The sequence below is a fragment of the Myxine glutinosa genome, chromosome 2 (genome assembly GCF_964187855.1).
Source record: "Myxine glutinosa chromosome 2, kmMyxGlut1.1, whole genome shotgun sequence".
In the NCBI taxonomy this organism is placed as follows: Eukaryota; Metazoa; Chordata; class Myxini; order Myxiniformes; family Myxinidae; genus Myxine; species Myxine glutinosa.
Genome location: NC_136262.1, coordinates 9954163 through 9977738, shown reverse-complemented (window position 1 = coordinate 9977738; position 23576 = coordinate 9954163). Strand labels below are relative to the sequence as shown.

General features: G+C 49.8%; 1 protein-coding gene across 6 annotated transcripts in view; it reads left to right on the top strand.

Moving 5' to 3' along the window:
• Positions 1-23576, top strand: part of EEPD1 (endonuclease/exonuclease/phosphatase family domain containing 1) — an 89308-nt gene that overhangs the window by 3989 nt on the left and 61743 nt on the right. Inside the window, exon 2 of one of the 6 annotated variants that reach the window (XM_078772970.1) lies at positions 22966-23095. The exons of the other annotated variants lie outside the window; for them this stretch is intronic. The gene's annotated coding sequence lies outside the window, so the exon portion shown is untranslated. The remainder of the gene's footprint in view (positions 1-22965; positions 23096-23576) is intronic. 6 annotated transcript variants of the gene reach the window in all.

The following is a 23576-nucleotide window of genomic DNA, read 5'->3' as shown; positions in this document are numbered from 1 at the left end:
TGTAATTTAATTTGAAGGTACATTTTACGTGTAACTTACTGTTTTTCTTCTTCATATGATGTGTGTGTACGTTTGCAACTTCATCTTGTTTGTTTGTTTGACGTTTTGTTAAATAGCGCAGTTATGACTGTCATTCCTTGACACAGTTTGAATCTGGTTGTGTAAATATGCAATGATTTAACAGACGGAAGTATAAATGTTTTTATTTTTCTGTTTAGAAGTGACTGTGAAATGTGCGACGGTGGCACAGGCTCGCCCGTAATATAACTTGCCATTGACTAATGCCCGTAGTGGTGTCCAGACCGTCGATCCATATTAAGTTCACACTGGCTTTTTGTGCAAGATCATTGTGCAGCGAATTTTCGTGTCAAAATATGCTTTAAATAATGTGCATTCTTGGCATTAATTCCAGTAATGTGTGATTGAGAAAGAACGACCTCCGCACCAAGAATGGCCAGAGAAGCGGTCGTTGCGAAACGTTTCGGGAATTGCACCCGGACGAGCCCAACGAGCTGCACGCAAATGTGACCTCCCAAGACGTTTTGATTACCTATAGGTTGAAGGAGTGTGATGTTCATTTTGAGGGATTCAATTTCCTCTGCAATTTCTCCTTTGGAGGGAATGGAAAGAAAGACTTTTCCTTTTTCTCCATTTCCATTTGAGACATTCCACGGCTAGAAGCAACACGGTCATGTTTGGCACTCTCCGAGTCCGCACTCTTATTGGCGATGCACATGATTGATGAAACTGCAAACGCTATCAAACTACCTGTGTTGCATTCAAGCATTGGACATTTTTCATAACCACATTATACTTCATACGTGCCAGTTTTGAATGACTCCATATGAGGTTTTCATGTTGATGACCAAATGATTGATACATAGCTGTCTGATGCCTGAAAAACACACCGAGGATTTTCACGCTAGAGAACCTCCTAGGGCACGATTTTGACCGCGAGTAACCCCGGGCCTGTCATACAGGGAGAGGAGGAAGGGAGAGGCTGATGTGGTTTTCGCACAACAGAGGCAGCTTTTATAGCATGTGATCTTGCAGTCGTCATTCATTGAGCTGATCACCATTTTAGTTTTCCTGGTTGAGGGAAATGGGTCATCCTGCTCACGTACAGGGATTCACATGATGTGTAACATCACAACATGCTTGCTCGACCAATCGGTTCACAATTTGCTGAGATATTCTTCTTTTGTAAGATCAATATTGCAAAATGATAAGAAATGATTGCTTCTTGGTGGTTGTTTATGGATTGCCGTTTAAAATGCAGTCGAGCTTCGGCGGGGTCGAGGCTATTTGACTCGTCCCACCTGTGTGGTATTCCGACCCGTCTTACCTGCTGACCATAAGCATAGTCGAATGAAGTAACGATCCTTGCCCGTGACATCTTGTGTCAATTTGCTCCGATGAAGGCTTATTTCCCGAAATGTCATCTACTCCGTCCTTGCTTCCCTCGGTCATCAACGTACCTGATCAATATCCTGTTGATTTTGTCCATTGTAACTTGAGCGTAACTTGGTTTGTATGAAATTAACATGATGTCTGTTTATTTAATACATTGTACAGCATCCCATCGCATGTTATTTACGAAGATGCCATTTTGATTACACTCGCCTGAAGGTTTACCTCTTATAAATAATGTGCTTCACGATTTTATTTTATTATTTGGTGTTGTTGTTTTTGCATCACAATAATTAAAGGTGTTGTTACTGGCTTACCACCTCCGAAATGTACTTCCTGCAATTTAACACTTTGTGCTGGCACCGCATCAGAAGTATTTTTAATGTGATTTAGCCCCCTGGCAGTCGACAAGTCTGCTCCGAGGTACGCACATCACTGAGGGTGAGTCCAAACGTTCGTGACGTGACGTAGGCCCACGATGGCATCAATAAATCCAGGTTGGAATGTGGGGTACATAGAAAAGGACTATAATACCTGTGCTTGGTGGTACCGGGACTGGACTATTGGGTCCTTTATGTTTTGGGGTAAGGGATACAATTATTGTTTTGTCGCTAAAATAAAAAGCAAACTGTTGAAAATGTATTGTTTAAAAAAAAAAGATTTAAAAAAAGTTTACAATGTTTCTTGATTGCAGTTAAACAACTTGACAGTTTGTATGCTGCACGAATATGCAATGCCATTTTCCAATCCTTACATAGTCTTATCCTGTATTCACATGGATCTATACTCTGTGTTCATTCCTCAGAAACTTTATTTGTACTAATGTTTTAGCATTCACACAAAATATTTGATACGGCAGGTAGCGAATTAGTTGGCGTCATGTATGGGTGTGTGGTGGTTTATTATTGACTTCTGTGGCTGTGAGAATTGCCACAGTTGGCAGTCTCAGATCGTGACGTAGGCCCTCGAATGGTAAGTTGTGCTGGATCAATCGCTCATTTGCACCGCTTTCGCACAGACTATTGCCACTACCAATCCCTGATCCCATTAAGATTAACTTGTCGGAAGCTTCGATGCACCAACTTCCATTCTCTTGCGTCTTGGCTCACAAAAGCTTGGATTTAGTCCAAAGTAACTTTTCATGAACGCGGCATTGCTCGGAGCTTGTATAAATAAATGGTGAGTGATGGTAAATTAATTTTTAATTTTGCAAAAGGAATCCTGCACTTTTATCATCTGAATTTTTTTTTGACGAGATAACAAATCGAAACAGACTCAGACTAAGTATGAAATGCAACAAATCATTACATGACCACATACAGTCACATGAAAAAGTAAGTACACCCCATGTAAAGTTTTGACTTTTTCAACATATTTCAACATACAGCTATTTGATCTTCATTTCAACAATATTGATCGATAAAGGTGATATAATATAACAAATATCATGAAACATTTACATTTTGTAGTCCATTGTATCTATCTATAATTCCAGTAATCTCTGTGTGTGTGTGTGTGTGTGTGTGTGTGTGTGTGTGTGTGTGTGTGTGTGTGTGTGTGTGTGTGTGTGTGTGTGTGTGTGTGTGTGTGTGTGTGTGTGTGTGTGTGTGTGTGTGTGTGTGTGTGTGTGTGTGTGTTTGTCTGTGACCGCTGTTTCTCGACAACTACCGGTCCGATATACTTGAAACTTGCCAGGTATATTGCTGGGGACCCGAGGATGTGCCTTTTCAAGGTTTGAAATTAATCGGACAAGTGGTTCCCAAGGTATGGTCACCGTACTCGCAAGCCGTTCGCTTTGGCTTTGCGAATGGACCAAACCATTTCATGTAAATAGAGGGGGGGGGTTCTACCGTACTCGCAAGCCGTTCGCTTTGGCTTTGCGAATGGACCAAACCATTTCATGTAAATAGAGGGGGGGTTCTGTGGTCGTTACTGCCACGTGGTTTCAAAGTTTTTTTTTGTTGTTGTTGTTTGCACGCATGTTTTTTTGCACCCACGTACGGGCACGCCCTAGTAATTTAAATAAACATAAATGCAAATTTCGCATGTGGAAAAAGTAAGTACACCCCGACATTTATCACTACTTCAAATACCTAAAATTAGAATCACATGCACCAGCTCAGGTGCAAATGATTAGAACATCGTGAGAGAGGATCTTGGAGGAACCTGTCTTATTTAAACCTCAGACATTTAGTTTGGTTTTCTCTTTGTTGTTGAAGTGTGCGGCGTCACTATGCCGAGATCAAAAGAGCTCTCTGGGGCCTTCGGAAAGAAGGTTATAGATGCCCACGAGTCTGGGAAGGGATTTAAAAAGATCTCCAAACAATTTGAAATCAATCATTCGACTGTCCGGAATATCATCTGCAAGTGGAGAAGATTCCAAACAACTGCCAACTTGTTCAGGCCAGGCCGCCCCAGCAACTTCAGCCCGAGAGCAGACCGCAAGCTGCTGAAAGAAGTCTCCAAGAACCCCAGAATGTCATCACGGGACCTACAGGTAGCTCTTGCCACTGTTGATGTCAAAGTGCACGAGTCCACCATTAGAAAGAGGCTGCACAAATTTGATCTACATGGGAGGTGTGCCAGGAGGAAAACTTTGCTGTCCAGAAAGAACATCAGGGCAAGACTAAAGTTTGCCAATGAACACCTAGGCAAAGACCAGCACTTCTGGAACAATGTGCTCCTGACAGATGAGTCAAAGGTAGAGCTATTTGGCCACAGTACCAGAAGACATGTTTGGCGAAAACCAAAGACAGCATTTGACCACAAGAACCTGATACCAACTGTAAAGCATGGTGGTGGAAATATTATAGTTTGGGGCAGCTTTGCTGCATCAGGGCCTGGGCAACTCTCCATCATAGAATCCACTATGAATTCTTCATTGTACCAGAGGATGCTTGAGGATAATGTGAGGCCATCTGTCGGAGAGTTGAAGCTCAACCGAAGGTGGACCTTGCAACATGACAATGACCCTAAACATCTATCTATAATTCCAGTAATCTCTGTGTGTATGTGTGTGTGTTTGTCTGTGACCGCTGTTTCTCGACAACTACCGGTCCGATATACTTGAAACTTGCCAGGTATATTGCTGGGGACCCGAGGATGTGCCTTTTCAAGGTTTGAAATTAATCGGACAAGTGGTTCCCAAGGTATGGTCACCGTACTCGCAAGCCGTTCGCTTTGGCTTTGCGAATGGACCAAACCATTTCATGTAAATAGAGGGGGGGGGGGGGGTTCTGTGGTCGTTACTGGCTTTGCGAATGGACCAAACCATTTCATGTAAATAGAGGGGGGGGTTCTGTGGTCGTTACTGCCACGTGGTTTCAAAGTTGTTTTTTGTTGTTGTTGTTTGCACGCATGTTTTTTTGCACGCACGTACGGGCAAGCACGTACGGGCAAGCACGTACGTGCGGGCACGCCCTAGTACCAGTAAATCCACCAAGGAATTTTTTTTTTTTTTTTTTTGGGATACAAGATCGAGGCTCGTGAAAGAGCTAACATTAATCACACAGAAAGACAAACCGACACAAAACATATAACATCGGGAGCGGTAGACAAGATGGGGAGAGAGGGGGAAGGACACAAACACAGCATTTGAGAGCAGGGACCGAGAGACATGGAGACATCGAGAGATCTGTGGGAGGGAGAGGGCTTTGGGGGGGGGGGGCATGGGAAGGGGGGGTGGGAGAGGTATAAAACATATGGACACTGCCAGGACTTCCAGGAAAGAAGTTGGAATTTCAAACAAGGTGGATCTGGGGTGAATTCGCGGGGGTAGAAAAGATCAAGGTTTTGGATGGGGGAAGATAAGAGATGGTGGTGAACAGCTGTTTTAAAGACCTGGAGGGAGGAGTGGGATTGAAGGGAGTGTGGGAGTTTGTTCCAGAGGCGGGAGAAAAGAGGAATGAAAGAGTGAAGGTGAGCAGAGAGCCGAGATTTCGGCAGTTTAACCATCAGAGGGTTGCTGGCAGATCTTGTGCGACCTGCAGGAATATTTGGGGGACAGACCACAGAGAGAGCTGGGGGAGCAAGGCCAGAGAGGAGTCAGTAGAAGACAGAAAGACCACCTACCTGCCTGCGGTGAGTGAGTGTAAGGCCCTCAGAGATAGCTTCATCGCAGGAGATTCCAATGCTTCTGAAATGATTGGCTGAAAATGGCTGAAATTGAAATGGCTGAAATGGCTGAAATGGAATGAAAATGACTGAATGGCTGAAAAGAAAGAAATGAAGGGTTCTGGAATGGCCAAATCAAAGTCCGGATCTAAATCCCATCGAGATGTTGTGGGGGGATTTGAAACCAGCTGTGCATGCAAGAAACCCCTCAAACATCGCACAGCTGAAAGAATTCTGCATGGAGGAGTGGGCAAAAATTTCTCCCAGTCGATGTCAGAGACTGGTAGACAGTTATAAGAAACGCCTACTAGAGGTTGTTTCTGCCAAAGGGGGCAATACCACCTATTAGAGCCAAGGGTGTACTTACTCTTTCCACATGCGAAATTTGCATTTATGTTTATTTAAATTATACAATGGACTACAAAATGTAAATGTTTCATGATATTTGTTATATTATATCACCCTTATCTATCAATATTGTTGAAATGAAGATCAAATAGCTGTATGTTGAAAAAGTCAAAACTTTACATGGGGTGTACCTACTTTTTCACGTGACTGTAGATACGGTCCATGCATTACAATATATGGTATAAAAACATGGATAATTACATGACAATCAGTAAACGTATCGATCAATACATGACAATCGGTAAACCATATATATATATTGTTGCGAATATGGAATTTGACCTCCATATCCGCTTGTAAATATTCCCCTATCTTCTCCGATACTCCCCAACTCTCCCCTTACCCCATTCCCTAGTCCCATTGTCTGTAAACAACACCCATTAGAGCCGATCTTCCCCTTCATTCCCCCATTAAATGTCGTGCCCAGGTCCCCCGCACCACACGTAGACAATTATAGGACATCTTGCTAGTTATTCTTAATCTATGTCAGTTAAGGACTTGTTTCCATTAATTATGACTCTTCGTTGCACCAGAATGTGATGATATGGCACCAGTAGGAGTTTAGGACCTTCCCATACCTCCCCGCATCTCTTCCCATCATCTCAAGCTCCAACAACAACCACAACAACAGCGGCTTTGCGTCCTCACTCCGGCTCGGTTGGCCGCCATTGAACATGTGCTCGACGGGGTTACCCAGAAGGGGGCTCCCTGTCGGCCCCTCGTCAAGGGCGGAGCCGGTAACCCCCGCACCCAATGAGAAGCCATGGGCCGATGCCATATGGGGCGGAGCTAACGAGCGAGGGCGTGACTCCCCGCCGGATATACGCGGCCCCGCGCCGGACGTGACGTCAGATGCGCCCCGAGCTTGGAAGGACAAGACGCCACCCTCCCGAGCGCTGAGCGACCTCCCCGGCATCTCCACCAAAGTCGCGACCCACGAGCGCTGAGCGACCTCCCCGCATCTGCTGGACACCACCGTACGTGATTCTGTCCCTGAGCCAGGTGCACCTGAGCCATCGACTGCCGCTTTCCTTGCCATCAAATCCCGTGTGAGTCAGCGTTGTCCCGTTTATCTGTGGTCTGTCTAGGGCTAATATAAGGTTGTGTCTAAGTGCCCACCTTCCTATGTTTCCCTCTTGTCCCTGTAATCTAACCTTTTCCGCCTTAATATAACCTCCTCCGGAGGTCTTGAGAACTGAACCCCTGGTGTCGTATTGTGTGATTGTAATCCAGCCGGGTGTCTTCTTTTTCTTTCCTATTGAGCCAGCGTAGCGCGATTAGTCAACATTCGGGCACAATCGGGTAACTTGTACGGATACGGCGGCCATCCCGCTCGGCCCACCATACCATCAAAGTCGTATCTGTAACAATTGGTGTCGAGGAGTGAGATTGGACCCGGAGCGCGTTTACGCGCTCGAAATTATAACAGCGAAATTTGATTGTGTTTTACAAAAAAAAAAAAATAATAATAAAAACCCGAATTTTGAAAGTCGCGCTATGGCGGATCAAGACAGCTGGGGTCCGGTAGGGGAGAGTGAGGCAGGGTCGGTCCAGGACCAAATTGAGGGACGTGAGGAGAGCGAAGCAGCGAGGGTAGCAGACGCGCAAAATGGCGCCTCGCTGGTCACCGCGCCCGTGACCGTGGCAGCGCCCCTGGTGGATCCGAACCTTTTTATGTTGCAAATGAGGGCCCTTATGGAACGAATAGAGGGCCAAATGGGGGTAATGAGGGACGAAGCGAGGGCTCAGAGTGAGCAAATGGGGGTAATGAGGGACGAAGCGAGGGGTACCAGTGAGGGGTTAGACAATAATTTTGAGGAGTTAGACAAGAAATTTGGGAAGATAGACAATAATTTTGAGGAGTTAGACAAGAAATTTGGGAAGTTAGACAATAATTTTGAGGGGTTAGACAACGGGATAAAAGAGGTGAGAAATGGGTTAATGGGGGTAGAAAACAGAATGGCCGCTCAAGAGAATCAAATGGAAGGGATGCAAAAAGGGTTAGAGGGGTTAGAAAACAGTATGGAAGGCAAATTGAGGGACATGAGGGACCAAGCGGAAAGGGAAGTTAAACAAATGGAGCAGCAGATAGAGGGGGTCAGAATGGGGGTAGAAACCAAACTGGATGCTCACAGGGAGGAAATGGAGCAGATGAGGGTGGCATCTGGGCAGGAGATGCAAGTGATGGGAGAGGAGATCAGAAGAGGAGTGAGTGAGGAGGTCGGAGGAGTGCGCGAGGAGGTGAGGCACTGTGAGGAGCACATGGAAAAGGAGGTGAGAAAGGGGACTGTAAAGTTACAAGGGGGCATAGAGGACCTGACGCAGGAGGTGGAGCAGCTGACGGTGGGACAGACGGAGTTAGTGGAGCAGGTTCAAAGGAACACTGCGGTATTAGGAGGTTTAAAAGCGACACAGAGAGAACTAAAAGATGACTTGGTGGCGACGAAGAGGGAATGTCAGATGGTACGTGAGGGACTGACAACGAGGCTGGACGAGGTGATAGAGGTAATGGAGACGAAGGACCGGCAGGTGAGGACGCACATGGAAACGGTCAAGGTAGCCTTGGAGGACGAGCTGGAGGAGACGTACCGGGGAATAAAAGAGGTGAAGCAGAAATTAGAAAAAGTGGAAGAAGGGATGAGCGAAATTAAGAAGCGACGGAGAGAGGATAAGAAAGAGATAAAGGAGGAAGTAAAAGAATTGGTCCAAAGTCTGTGTTTGGATCGTGATGTGCTCGTTAACCGGATGAGGGATTCGCAGGTGATGGAGGAGAAGCGAAGAGGAAGAGGACCCGGTGTAAGTGGTGACCAATATGGTCGTGCGTATGATGCGCCAGGGGATTTAATAAGCTTGGGGGTCGAGATAGACCCGGGTGTTCGTGAGAGGCCGTTGGTGAAGTGTGCGACAGGTCTGGTGTGCGAAAATGGAGGTGTGCAAGAAAGTCCGACTCTGGGGTGTGTGAGGAAAAAGTGCGTGCCAAGGAGTGAGTGTGCTGGCGAGAGTGAGTCGGTCGTAGCGCGTGTGCGAGGGAGCACATGGAAGCGTGGTGTGGTGAGTGTTACAGAGGGTGTAACGGGAGAGTGTGCGCGAGAAAGGTGTGTGACAGACAGGTGCATGGGGAAAGAGTGCGCTGTCAGAAGTAAGGAAGAGTGTCCACCTGCGGTGAGTGTTACAGAGGGTGTAACGGGAGAGTGTGCGCGAGAAAGGTGTGTGACGGACAGGTGCATGAGGAAAGAGTGCGCTGTCAGAAGTAAGGAAGAGTGTCCACCTGTGGTGAGGGTTACAGAGGGTGTAACGGGAGAGTGTGCGCGAGAAAGGTGTGTGACGGGCAGGTGCACGAGGAAAGAGTGCGCTGTCAAGAGTAAGGGTGAGTGCGCTGTCAGGAATGGAGGTGAAAGTAGTGAGAGTGACATGGAGCGTGAGTTAGTTGCGACAGGTGAGCGAGGATGTACACCTGGGATGGAAGGATGTACACCTGGAATGGTAGAGATGTACACCTGGGATGGAAGGATGTACACCTGGAATGGTAGAGCGTGAGTGGAATGCACGCTGGAGTTGGTGGTGAGGCACGTGGTTGGGTGTGCGAATGAGGGCACACCTGTGATTGTCACAGAGGAGGTGACCGAGGAGGGGGCGCGAAGGCGGTGTATTGGTGAGGTGTGCGACCAACGAATGTGTGCCAAGTGTTCGGTGGTCAGGTGTGTGACCAAGGCTGTGAGTGGAATGAGAGTACCGAGGTGTGTAAGAAAGGTACGAGGAGCATGGGCTACGGCTGGATGTGTGAGCAAGGAACGGGCTGCGGGGTGTAAGCGTCCAGGTGAAGCATCGACGTTACACAGGTTAGAGGTTAGGTCGACTTTTAGCCGAAGCGGGCCCTCGGTGCGTGCCGGGCTTCGCGTGCCGCGAGAACCAGCGGGGATCCGAGCACGGCGGGTTCAAAAGGACCGCCGTGCGCGATCCGTGCTGGGCCTCGCTTTGAACGTCCGTGCTCCACTAGGCGGAGCGGGCGGCCCGATAGAAAGAGTCGTTATGGCGACCACGTTTTGTTGAGACGTGCCGGCAGGTCGAGATCGGGACATTGGATGGTTCCGTGCCGAGATGGTGCGTGGGATCTCGGCCCGGGTAAACCTCCTTCCCTGCACCGAGTGCTGGACGCATCCAGCCGCTGGCACAAAACAACCAGCATCCATTGCTTGGCTTCACGAAGCCGGGCTTTGGACAGGGAGTGGCGCACCGAGAGGTATTAGTGAGTCGACTGGGTGATGAGGTTAGTGTTTGGACCCAAAATAGAGAAAAACAAAATTTGATGATTGGCAAAGATTGGCAGTAGTGATTGGCAGATGATGGGCAGTGATTGGCCAAATTTTTGATTTGTTGAAATTTGATGTGCAAAATTGGTAGTGAGAGGCCCCCGATGTGGTGGATGGCATCTTGCCACCCTTCCCATGTGGGGGGGCAAAGGAGCAATAGTTTATGGGGTGTATGGCAGTGAAAACTAGCCCGGGTGGGTTAGGATATGGTGTGTAGGGATCTAGAAGATGACAGTAGGTAACGTTAAGGTTAGTTAGTGACTGATACCTGTAGTGGGGACGCAGGTAGTTTAGTGTGGTTGATAATGACGAGGGAGCGCAATAGTTAAAGGGACGACTGGGAAGCGCAAGTTTCAGAAGGGAGTAGTTAGCTGAGATGATGCCGTGTGAGTGAGGATTTGAACAAGTGTGATTGCACAGGTGTGCAAACCTGGACAGGTGTGTGGAGCAGTGTATGAGTAGTGAGTGTGTGATCAGCGCGAATGCGCTTGGGGAGAGAAGGGTGCAGGTGGCACCAGGTGTGAGAGCACAGGTTGCAGGTACAGGTGTGTGGAGAGAGTTGGAGTGAGTGGTACGGAGTGGTGTGCATGGTGCGAAGGTGTGGATGGGGGAAGAGTGGACCCCTTTCACGAGCACCCGGGGCGGGTAGTGTAAGTGTTAGGTAGAGGGTGCAGGTAAATTGTGGTTGGATATTGGCATTTGTGGTGCGGTTGCAGAATGGTGTTGTGAATGGGTGCATTAGTGTTGTGGAAATGGCTGGCGTGTAGCCTGTTAGTGTGTGTAGTTGGTTGGGCACTCCACCACTGTGAGGATGTCGGCCAGGTGAGGCCGCAGGTGGGCTCTGGGAGCCGGTAGTTGTGAGTGGGTGCCTGAGGATCCCGGGTGTGGATCGGGCAGCCCAGTGCCAGAGAGGGCACGGAGTGGGGAGAGAGCCAGAGGGCCTTCCCCTGGTAGTTAGGTTAGGGTAAGGAGCAGGTAAGCTCGGAGGCAACTGCAGTGGTGGAGGGGTGCAGGTGGGTAGACCCACTGGGAGAGGTACACGCCACAGCCAGAAATTGTACGAGGGCACCGGGAGATGAATCGGGGGAGTGAGACCCCAAATTGAAGAGCACCACAGTTTGGCCAATGGGAATTGGTTTTTAGAACCCATAGTGTAAGAGGGCCAATGGGTTGGCCGGAGAAAGACCCCCGGGTAGTGTAAAGTTGTAAAGTCATTTAGGAAATAGTTAGGATTGATGAACCTGTCGCACCATACGCAGCCACTTACCTGTGGTGATGATGATGACTCCACACCTGTGTTTTCTTTGTTTGTGTTGCAGAAATGAGAATTGCTGTTGGATTTGTGAGACGCATCACGACGTGGATGAGACATTGGGGTGATTCCATCTCTCCCTCCCTAGGAGGGACTGATGATGAATTGGTGATGGCAAATTTTGATGTTGAGTTGAAAATGGCAAATTTTGATGGGAGTTGAAAATGGCAAATTTGATTGGTTAGGAGGGAGAGAAGACGAATTTGGTATGTGGAGGAACGGGGAAGACAGTAGGGATGTTTGTGGATTTGTAAAGTAGATGTTTATGGTAGTGTTGTGTTTTTGTTGATACAGTAAGGGGTAAGGGAGGGGCCATGTAGGTTACCTGGTGGGGGGGCGTACGGTAGGAACGTACCTGTCTCACCTGGTTCCCATGTGCCCCCAGTGTGCATCACCTTGCATTGCGTGCACTTTTGCGCCCTTACCACCTTGCTCACTTGTCTTGTTTTTGTCTCCCACCTCCGAGGATCTGGCTTTGGGGTAGAGAGAGAGGAGAGAGAGGTGCTGGCGACGCAGTTGTGGGCCTGCACTTTCGCTTGCTTGTTGCCTGGATCGATACACCATATGGACCGCAATGTTGGTGGCCACCCACAATGGACCGTAGTTCTTTTGCGGCCAGCACCACCCGGGGATGGACCTAATGGGTCAACGGGGCACCTATGCCATACAGGTGAACCACTAATAATTAACACCAAGTGCACCACAAGAAGAGCAAGAGACACCTGCAGGGTTAGGGGTTGTCGAATTTATTTTTATTCCAATGAACAATGGTGACTGCACCGATTGGTGGTGGGGTGGTGCTTTTGATGCGCGGGAAGGGTGCTCTGCACGTTATTAAAGGCCGTCGGCCACAGAGCACTCGTGGGTTGGTGTATCGATGTTGGCAAGCGCGCTCTCTCTATGCATAACATCTGCATGTGTTCCTCCAAAGACAGGTCCTGGATCGTAGTGTAGATATCAGCGTAGTCTTGTAAATAATGCTCCCTACCGGCTGTATGTTTAGTTGAGAATTCTTTCCGGATTCGGTTATCCTGTGGGTGTGTTTCTGTGAGGAGAAGGGTGCAACGTCGCAGGGGGACATATTTACTCATTTGTGAATATCTGTAAAACTGTCGCACTCAGGGTAGAGTTAATAGTAGAGGAACTACATTGCGTGCCACACTAAAGTAGGTAAAAATTTATCGGGTCGGGACGCCCCGAGGTAGAGAAGGGTGCAATGTTGCGAATATGGAATTTGACCTCCATATCCGCTTGTAATATTCCCCTATCTCTCCGATACTCCCCAACTCTCCCCTTACCCCATTCCCTAGTCCATTGTCTGTAAACAAACACCATTAGAGCCGATCTTCCCCTTCATTCCCCATTAATGTCGTGCCCAGGTCCCCCGCACCACACGTAGACAATTATAGGACATCTTGCTAGTTATTCTTAATCTATGTCAGTTAAGGACTTGTTCCATTAATTATGACTCTTCGTTGCACCAGAATGTGATGATATGGCAGCCAGTAGGAGTTTAGGACCTTCCCATACCTCCCCGCATCTCTTCCATCATCTCAAGCTCCAACAACAACCACAACAACAGCGGCTTTGCGTCCTCACTCCGGCTCGGTTGGCCCGCCATTGAACATGTGCTCGACGGGGTTACCCAGAAGGGGGCTCCCTGTCGCCCCTCGTCAAGGGCGGAGCCGGTAACCCCCGCACCAATGAGAAGCCATGGGCCGATGCCATATGGGGCGGAGCTAACGAGCGAGGGCGTGACTCCCCGCCGGATATACGCGGCCCCGCGCCGGACGTGACGTCAGATGCGCCCCGAGCTTGGAAGGACAAGACGCCACCCTCCCGAGCGCTGAGCGACCTCCCCGGCATCTCCACCAAAGTCGCGACCCACGAGCGCTGAGCGACCTCCCCGCATCTGCTGGACACCACCGTACGTGATTCTGTCCCTGAGCCAGGTGCACCTGAGCCATCGACTGCCGCTTTCCTTGCCATCAAATCCCGTGTGAGTCAGCGTTGTCCGTTTATCTGTGGTCTGTCTAGGGCTAATATAAGGTTGTGTCTAAGTGCCCACCTTCCTATGTTTCCCTCTTGTCCTGTAATCTAACCTTTTCCGCCTTAATATAACCTCCTCCGGAGGTCTTGAGAACTGAACCCTGGTGTCGTATTGTGTGATTGTAATCCAGCCGGGTGTCTTCTTTTTCTTTCCTATTGAGCCAGCGTAGCGCGATAGTCAACATTCGGGCACATCGGGTAACTTGTACGGATACGGCGGCCATCCCGCTCGGCCACCATACCATCAAAGTCGTATCTGTAACAATATATATATATATATATATGTATATATATATATATATATATATATACAGTGGAACCTTGACTTACGAGTGCACCAACTTACGAGTTTTCCGAGATACGAGCCGTCGCTCGGGCGGTTTATTGCTTTGAGATGCGAGCCGAGATCTGAGTTACGAGCTTACGCCACCCGCCACCAGGTGGGTTCCGGTCACGTGGTTATCTTGCCGTGCAAGCATATCTGCCGTATATCGCTGCTGTTTTGTTTTCGCATGTTGGTTATTTTGGAGCTTACGCCACCCGCCACCAGGTGGGTTCCGGTCACGTGGTTATCTTGCCGTGCAAGCATATCTGCCGTATATCGCTGCTGTTTTGTTTTCGCATGTTGGTTATTTTGGAGCTTACGCCAGCCGCCACCAGGTGGGTTCCGGTCACGTGGTTATCTTGCCGTGCAAGCATATCTGCCGTATATCGCTGCTGTTTTGTTTTCGCATGTTGGTTATTTTGGAAAATTTCTTAGTTTTAACCATGGGTCCTAAGTAATTGAGTGCCAAGGGCAGTACTGAGAAGAAGAAGAGGATGATGTGCTTGGATATAAAACACGCAATCGTCGAAAAACATGAGCGAGGTGTGCGTGTTGTCGACTTGGTGAGGCCGATGTGAAGGCAGCTGAAGATTTTATTATAACTTTTGCCGAACTGATAGAAGCCGAACGATACATCCCCCAGCAAATCTTCAACTGTGACGAGACAGGGCTCTTCTGGAAAAAGATGCCGAGGAGGACGTATATAACGGCAGAGGAGAAGAGCATGCCAGGCCACAACTTGTTCAGAGTGCCGGCGATAGCTCACCTTCTCTTTGTGGAAGACACGGTGAGATCCTTAACATCCAACAACTAATGGGACGCAAACGGGGCGCCCAGTTTAGCGGTACACACATTGATGAATCACCCTGCCTGTGAAACACCGACATGACAGGTTATAGCTGGGTCGGGATTCAAACCCAGGCTGGACAGTTTAGAGTCAAGTGTGCGTACCTCCAGTCCAGGCCATCCTGCCAACTTGTATGCTGCATACAGGTGAAATATAAAGCGCGAGATATTTTTATATATACTGCATATTTAAAAAAAAATTGGTGTGGTTTTTGGCGGGCTGGAACGGATTAATAGCATTTCAATGCATTTTAATGGGGAAATTTGATTTGAGAAACGAGCAAATTGAGTTACGAGCTCGGTCACAGAACGAATTAAACTCGTAAGTCAAGGTTCCACTGTATATATTGTTACAGATACGACTTTGATGGTATGGTGGGCCGAGCGGGATGGCCGCCGTATCCGTACAAGTTACCCGATTGTGCCCGAATGTTGACTAATCGCGCTACGCTGGCTCAATAGGAAAGAGAAGACACGCGGCTGGGTTATAATGACACAATACGACACCAGGGGTTCAGTTCTCAAGTATATTCGTACGGAAAAAGGTTAGATTACAAGGACAAGAGGGAAACATAGGAAGGTGGGCACTTAAACACACTCTTATATTAACCCTAGACAGACCACAGATAAACGGGACAAGGCTCACTCACACGGGGTTTGATGGCCAGGAAAGCGGCAGTCGATGGCTCAGGTGCACCTGGCTCAGGGACAGAATCGCGTACGTTGGTGTCCAGCAGATGCGGGGAGGTCGCTCAGCGCTCGTGGGTCGCGACTTTGGTGGAGATGCCGGGGAGGTCGCTCAGCGCTCGTGGGTCGCGACTTTGGTGGAGATGCCGGGGAGGTCGCTCAGCGCTCGGGAGGGTGGCGTCTTGTCCTTCCAAGCTCGGGGCGCATCTGACGTCACGTCCGGCGCGGGGCCGCGTATATCCGGCGGGGAGTCACGCCCTCGCTCGTTAGCTCCGCCCCATATGGCATCGGCCCATGGCTTCTCATTGGGTGCGGGGGTTACCGGCTCCGCCCTTGACGAGGGGCCGACAGGGAGCCCCCTTCTGGGTAACCCCGTCGAGCACATGTTCAATGGCGGCCAACCGAGCCGGAGTGAGGACGCAAAGCCGCTGTTGTTGTGGTTGTTGTTGGAGCTTGAGATGATGGGAAGAGATGCGGGGAGGTATGGGAAGGTCCTAAACTCCTACTGGTGCCATATCATCACATTCTGGTGCAACGAAGAGTCATAATTAATGGAAACAAGTCCTTAACTGACATAGATTAAGAATAACTAGCAAGATGTCCTATAATTGTCTACGTGTGGTGCGGGGGACCTGGGCACGACATTTAATGGGGGGATGAAGGGGAAGATCGGCTCTAATGGGTGTTGTTTACAGACAATGGGACTAGGGAATGGGGTAAGGGAGAGTTGGGGAGTATCGGAGAAAATAGGGGAATATTTACAAGCGGATATGGAGGCCAAATTCCATATTCGCAACATTGCACCCTTCTCTACCCTCGGGGCGTCCCGACCCGATAAATCTTTACCTACTTTAGTGTGGCACGCAATGTAGTTCCCTCTACTATTAACTCTACCCTGAGTGCGACAGTTTTACAGATATTCACAAATGAGTAAATATGTCCCCCTGCGACGTTGCACCCTTCTCCTCACAGAAACACACCCACAGGATAACCGAATCCGGAAAGAATTCGCAAACTACACATACAGCCGGTAGGGAGCATTATTTACAAGATTACGCTGATATCTACACTACGATCCAGGACCTGTCTTTGGAGGAACACATGCAGATGTTATGCATAGAGAGAGCGCGCTTGCCAACATCGATACACCAACCCACGAGTGCTCTGTGGCCGACGGCCTTTAATAACGTGCAGAGCACCCTTCCCCAGCATCAAAAGCACCACCCCACCACCAATCGGTGCAGTCACCATTGTTCAATGAAATAAAAATAAATTCGACAACCCCTAACCCTGCAGGTGTCTCTTGCTCTTCTTGTGGTGCACTTGGTGTTTAACTAAAAGTGGTTCACCTGTATGGCATAGGTGCCACGTTGACCCATAGGTCCATCCCCGGGTGGTGCTTGGCCGCAAACGAACTGCGGTCCATTGTGGGTGGCCACAAACATTGCGGTCCATATGGTGTATCGATCCAGGCAACAAGCAGCGAAAGTGCAGGCCCACAACTGCGTAGCCAGCACCTCTCTCTCCTCTCTCTCTACCCCAAAGCCAGATCCTCGGAGGTGGGAGACAAAAGAAGAAACAAGTGAGTAAGGTGGTAAGGGCGCAAAAGTGCACGCAATGTAAGGTAATGCACACTGGGGGCACATGGGAACCAGGTGAGACAGGTACGTTCCTATCGTACGCCCCCCCCCCCACCAGGTAACCTACATGGCCCCTCCCTTACCCCTTACTGTATCCACACAACACAACACTACTCATAAACATCTACTTTACAAATCAACAAACATCCCTACTGTCTTCCCCGTTCCTCCCATATACCAAATTCGTCTTCTCTCCCTCCTAACCAATCAAATTTGCCATTTTCAACTCTCATCAAAATTTGCCATCTCCAACTCAACATCAAAATTTGCCATCACCAATTCATCATCAGTCCCTCCTAGGGAGGGAGAGATGGAATCACCCCAATGTCTCATCCACGTCGTGATGCGTCTCACAAATCCAACAGCAATTCTCATTTCCTGCACAAAACAAAGAAAACACAGGTGTGGAGTCATCATCATCACCACAGGTAAGTGGCTGCGTATGGTGCGACAGGTTCATCAATCCTAACTATTTCCTAAATGACTTTAACAACTTTACACTACCCGGGGTCTTTCTCCGGCCAAACCATTGGCCCTCTTACGCTATGGGTTCTAAAAACCAATTCCCATTGGCCAAACTGTGGTGCTCTTCAATTTGGGGTCTCACTCCCCCGATTCATCTCCCGGTGCCCTCGCACAATTTCTGGGCTGCGACGTGTACCTCTCCCAGCGGGTCTACCCACCTGCACACCTCCACCACTGCAGTTGCCACCCGAGCTTACCTAGCTCCTCACCCTAACCTATCTACCTGGGGAAGGCCCTCTGGCGCTCTCCCCACTCCGTGCCCTCTCTGGCACTGGGCTGCCCGATCCACACCCGGGATCCTCAGGCACCCACTCACAACTACCGGCTCCCAGAGCCCACCTGCGGCCTCACCTGGCCGACATCCTCACAGTGGTGGAGTGCCCAACCAACTACACACACTAACAGGCTACACGCCCAGCCATTTCCACAACACTAATGCACCCATCCACAACACCATTCTGCAACCGCACCACAAATGCCAATATCCAACCACAATTTACCTGCACCCTCTACCTAACACTTACACTACCCGCCCCGGGTACTCGTGAAAGGGGTCCACTCTTCCCCCATCCACACCTTCGCACCATGCACACCACTCCGTACCACTTACTCCAACTTTCTCCACACACCTGTACTTGCACACCTGTGCTCTCACACCTGGTGCCACCGGCACCCTTCTCTCCCCAAGCGCATTCGCGCTGATCCACAACACTCACTACTCATACACTGCTCCACACACCTGTCCAGTTGCACACCTGTGCAATCACACCTGTTCAATTCTCACACACACAGCATCATCTCAGCTAACTACTCCCTTCTGAAACTTGCGCTTCCCAGTCGTCCCTTTAAACTATTGCGCTCCCTCGTCATTATCATCCATACTAATCTACCTGCGTCCCCACTACAGGTATCAGTCACTAACTAAACTTAACGTTACCTAAGGTCATCCTCTCTAGATCCCTACACACAATATAACCTAACCCACCCGGGCTAGTTTTCACTGCCATACACCCCATAATCTAGTGCTCCTTTGCCCCCCCTGGGAAGGGTGGCAGGGATGCCATCCCACCACATCGGGGGTCTCTCACTACCAATTTTGCACATCAAATTTCAACAAATTAAAAATTTGCCAATCACTACCCATCATCTGCCAATCACTACTGCCAATCCCTTGCCAATCATCAAATTTTGTTTTTCTCCAATTTTGGGTCCAAAACACTAGCCTCATCACCCAGTCGACTCACTAATACCTCTCGGTGCGCCAATTCCTGTCCAAAGCCCGGCTTCGTAAAGCCAAGCCATGAATGCTGGTTGTTCTGTGCCAGCGGCTGGGTGCGTCCCGCATTCGGGGCAGGGACGGGGGCGTACCCGGGCCGAGATCCCACGCATCACCTCGGCGTGGAGCCATCCAATGTCCCGATCTCGACCTGCCGGCACGTCTCAACAAAACGTGGTCGCCATAACGACCCTTCCTATCGGGCTGCCAGCTCCGCCTAGTGGAGCCTGGACGCGGCCGTTCAAAGCGAGGCCCAGCACGCACCGAGGGCCCGATTCGACTATAAGTCGTTCTAAACTCTATCCCGTCTAACGTCGATGCTTCACCTGGACGCTTACACCCCGCAGCCCGTTCCTTGCTCACACCTCCAGCCGTGCCCATGCTCCTCGTACCTTTCCTTACACACCCAGGTACCCTCATTCCACTCACAGCCTTGGTCACACACCTGACCACCGAACACTTTGGCACACACTCGTTGGTAGCACACCTCACCAATACACCTCTTCGCGCCCCCTCCTCTGTCACCTCCTCTGTGACAATCACAGGTGTGCTCTCATTCGCACACCCAACCACGTGCCTCACCACCAACTCCAGCGTGCATTCCCACTCACGCTCTACCATTCCAGGTGTGCATCCTTCCATCCCAGGTGTACATCCTCGCTCACCTGTCACAACTAACTCACGCTCCATGTCACTCTCACTACTTTCACCTCCATTCCTGACAGCGCACTCACCCTTACTCTTGACAGCGCACTCTTTCCTCGTGCACCTGCCCGTCACACACCTTTCTCGCGCACACTCTCCCGTTACACCCTCTGTAACACTCACCACAGGTGTGCATTCTTCCTTGCCTTTGACAGCGCACTCTTTCCCCATGCACCTGTCCGTCACACACCTTCCTCGCGCACACTCTCCCGTCACACCCTCTGTAACACTCACCACAGCACGCTTCCATGTGCTCTCTCGCACATGCGCTACGACCGACTCATTCTCGCCAACACCCTCACTCCTTGGCATGCACTTTTTCCTCACACACCCCAGAGTCGGACTTTCCCGCACACCTCCTCTTTCGCTCACCAGACCTGTCGCACACCTCACCAACGGCCTTTCACGAACACCCGGGTCCATCTCGACCCCCAAGCTTCTTAAATCCCCTGGCGCATCATACGCACGACCATATTGGTCACCACTTACACCGGGTCCTCTTCCTCTTCGCTTCTCCTCCATCACCTGCGAATCCCTCATCCGGTTAACGAGCACATCACGATCCAAACACAGACTTTGGACCAATTCTTTTATCTCCTCTTTTATCTCTTTGTTATCCCCTCTCCGTCGCTTCTTAATTTCGCTCACCCCTTCTTCCACTTCTTCTAATTTGTGCCTCACCTCTTTTATTCCCCGGTACGTCTCCTCAAGCTCGTCCTCCAAGGCTACCTTGACCGTTTCCATGTGCGTCCTCACCTGCCGGTCCTTCGTCTCCATTACCTCTATCACCTCGTCCAACCTCGTTGTCAGTCCCTCACGTACTATCTGACATTCCCTCTTTGTCGCTACCAAGTCATTTTTGAGTTCTTTCTGTGTCGCCTTTAAACCTCCTAATACCGCAGTGTTCCTTCGAACCTGCTCCGTTAGTCCTTTTTGTCCCTCCGTCAGCTGTTCCACCTCCTGCGTCAGGACCTCTATGCCCCCCTGTAACTTTACAGTCCCCTTTCTCACCTCCTTCTCCATGTGCTCCTTACAGTGCCTCACCTCCTCGCGCACTCCTCCGACCTCCTCACTCACTCCTCTTCTGATCTCCTCTCCCATCACTTGCATCTCCTGCCCAGATGCCACCCTCATCTGCTCCATTTCCTCCCTGTGAGCATCCAGTTTGGTTTCTACCCCCATTCTGACCCCCTCTATCTGCTGCTCCATTTGTTTAACTTCCCTTTCCGCTTGGTCCCTCATGTCCCTCAATTTGCCTTCCATACTGTTTTCTAACCCCTCTAACCCTTTTTGCATCCCTTCCATTTGATTCTCTTGAGCGGCCATTCTGTTTTCTACCCCCATTAACCCATTTCTCACCTCTTTTATCCCGTTGTCTAACCCCTCAAAATTATTGTCTAACTTCCCAAATTTCTTGTCTAACTCCTCAAAATTATTGTCTAACTTCCCAAATTTCTTGTCTAACTCCTCAAAATTATTGTCTAACTTCCCAAATTTCTTGTCTAACCCCTCACCAGTACCCCTCGCTTCGTCCCTCATTACCCCCATTTGGCCCTCTAATCGCTCACCCTGAGCATCCATCCGGTTCCCCATTACCCCCATTTGGCCCTCTATTCGCCCACTATCAACCCTCATTTGGCCCTCCATCCTATCCATTTTTGCATTCAGTTGGGTCAAGAATAATCTGAGGTCAAACCCGGTTTGCCCAGCGTCCCCAGCCGCCACCGCAGGCTCGCCCTCCGCGGCGCCGCTATTTTGGGACCCTTCAACCACGTGAGCGAGCGCGCCATTTTGCGCGCCCGCTACTTCGTGCGTGACGGCGCTATTTTGCGAACCTGCCGCCCTCACTGCTTCGCTCTCCTCATGTCCCTCATTTTGGTCCTGGATCGACCCTACCTCACTCTCCCCTACCGGACCCCAGCTGTCTTGATCCGCCATAGCGCGACTTTCAAAATTCGGGTTTTTATTATTTTTTTTTTTTTTTGTAAAACACAATCAAATTTCGCTGTTATAATTTCGAGCGCGTAAACGCGCTCCGGGTCCAATCTCACTCCTCGACACCAATTGTTACAGATACGACTTTGATGGTATGGTGGGCCGAGCGGGATGGCCGCCGTATCCGTACAAGTTACCCGATTGTGCCCGAATGTTGACTAATCGCGCTACGCTGGCTCAATAGGAAAGAGAAGACACGCGGCTGGGTTATAATGACACAATACGACACCAGGGGTTCAGTTCTCAAGTATATTCGTACGGAAAAAGGTTAGATTACAAGGACAAGAGGGAAACATAGGAAGGTGGGCACTTAAACACACTCTTATATTAACCCTAGACAGACCACAGATAAACGGGACAAGGCTCACTCACACGGGGTTTGATGGCCAGGAAAGCGGCAGTCGATGGCTCAGGTGCACCTGGCTCAGGGACAGAATCGCGTACGTTGGTGTCCAGCAGATGCGGGGAGGTCGCTCAGCGCTCGTGGGTCGCGACTTTGGTGGAGATGCCGGGGAGGTCGCTCAGCGCTCGTGGGTCGCGACTTTGGTGGAGATGCCGGGGAGGTCGCTCAGCGCTCGGGAGGGTGGCGTCTTGTCCTTCCAAGCTCGGGGCGCATCTGACGTCACGTCCGGCGCGGGGCCGCGTATATCCGGCGGGGAGTCACGCCCTCGCTCGTTAGCTCCGCCCCATATGGCATCGGCCCATGGCTTCTCATTGGGTGCGGGGGTTACCGGCTCCGCCCTTGACGAGGGGCCGACAGGGAGCCCCCTTCTGGGTAACCCCGTCGAGCACATGTTCAATGGCGGCCAACCGAGCCGGAGTGAGGACGCAAAGCCGCTGTTGTTGTGGTTGTTGTTGGAGCTTGAGATGATGGGAAGAGATGCGGGGAGGTATGGGAAGGTCCTAAACTCCTACTGGTGCCATATCATCACATTCTGGTGCAACGAAGAGTCATAATTAATGGAAACAAGTCCTTAACTGACATAGATTAAGAATAACTAGCAAGATGTCCTATAATTGTCTACGTGTGGTGCGGGGGACCTGGGCACGACATTTAATGGGGGGATGAAGGGGAAGATCGGCTCTAATGGGTGTTGTTTACAGACAATGGGACTAGGGAATGGGGTAAGGGAGAGTTGGGGAGTATCGGAGAAAATAGGGGAATATTTACAAGCGGATATGGAGGCCAAATTCCATATTCGCAACAATATATATATATATATATATATATATATATATATATATATATATTGTTGCGGTTTTGCCATAAAGGCAAACCCCGTATAGTTCATTGCACAACGACATGTAGCTGGTCAGTGGTCCATTCAGTCATTCAGTGGTCCATTTGTCTGCCTGCGTGGCAGCTTGTCCCACCTGTGCTAAGTTCGTCTGTGCCGACTTCGAGGCGGCGGTTCGTCCTTCGGACCTGATCTCGTCCAGGCGGCACATGAGGACCGAACTGCCCATTGCGAGGCAATCCCAGCACTTACATCGGTACGCCCTTAACCAGAGTGTTATTCCCTGAGTGTGTGTGTGTGTCAGAGTGTGAAGGCGCCAGTGGGGTTTATTATGATAGGTAAGAATTGGTAAGCTGAATCTTCGTCTCTGTTTCTCTGTGCCTTCAAAATAAAAGGCTGTTCATTTGATTCCTTTCCAACCTGTTCGGTACGTCCTTTTTCCATTGGCCTAGCATCACCCGAGACCGAATTTGGCTTGAATCAGGTTCATAAATCACGTCAGGTAATGCCGCTTTCCACACCGTGCAAATCCGCTCGGCACGCAATTTAATAAGGTGTGTGGAAGCGAGGGTTCGGTCCCCGGTTTCTCCGGGCACGTGTCTTGGAGGTATTTGGAATATTGACCAGTAAACTCTCCAGCTAACCCTCACTCTTGCAGGGAAAATGGCCTTAAAATGCCTGTTGTGACCAGTAAACTCTTCGACGCGTGACTGGGAGATTGGCGATCGGAATTGCTT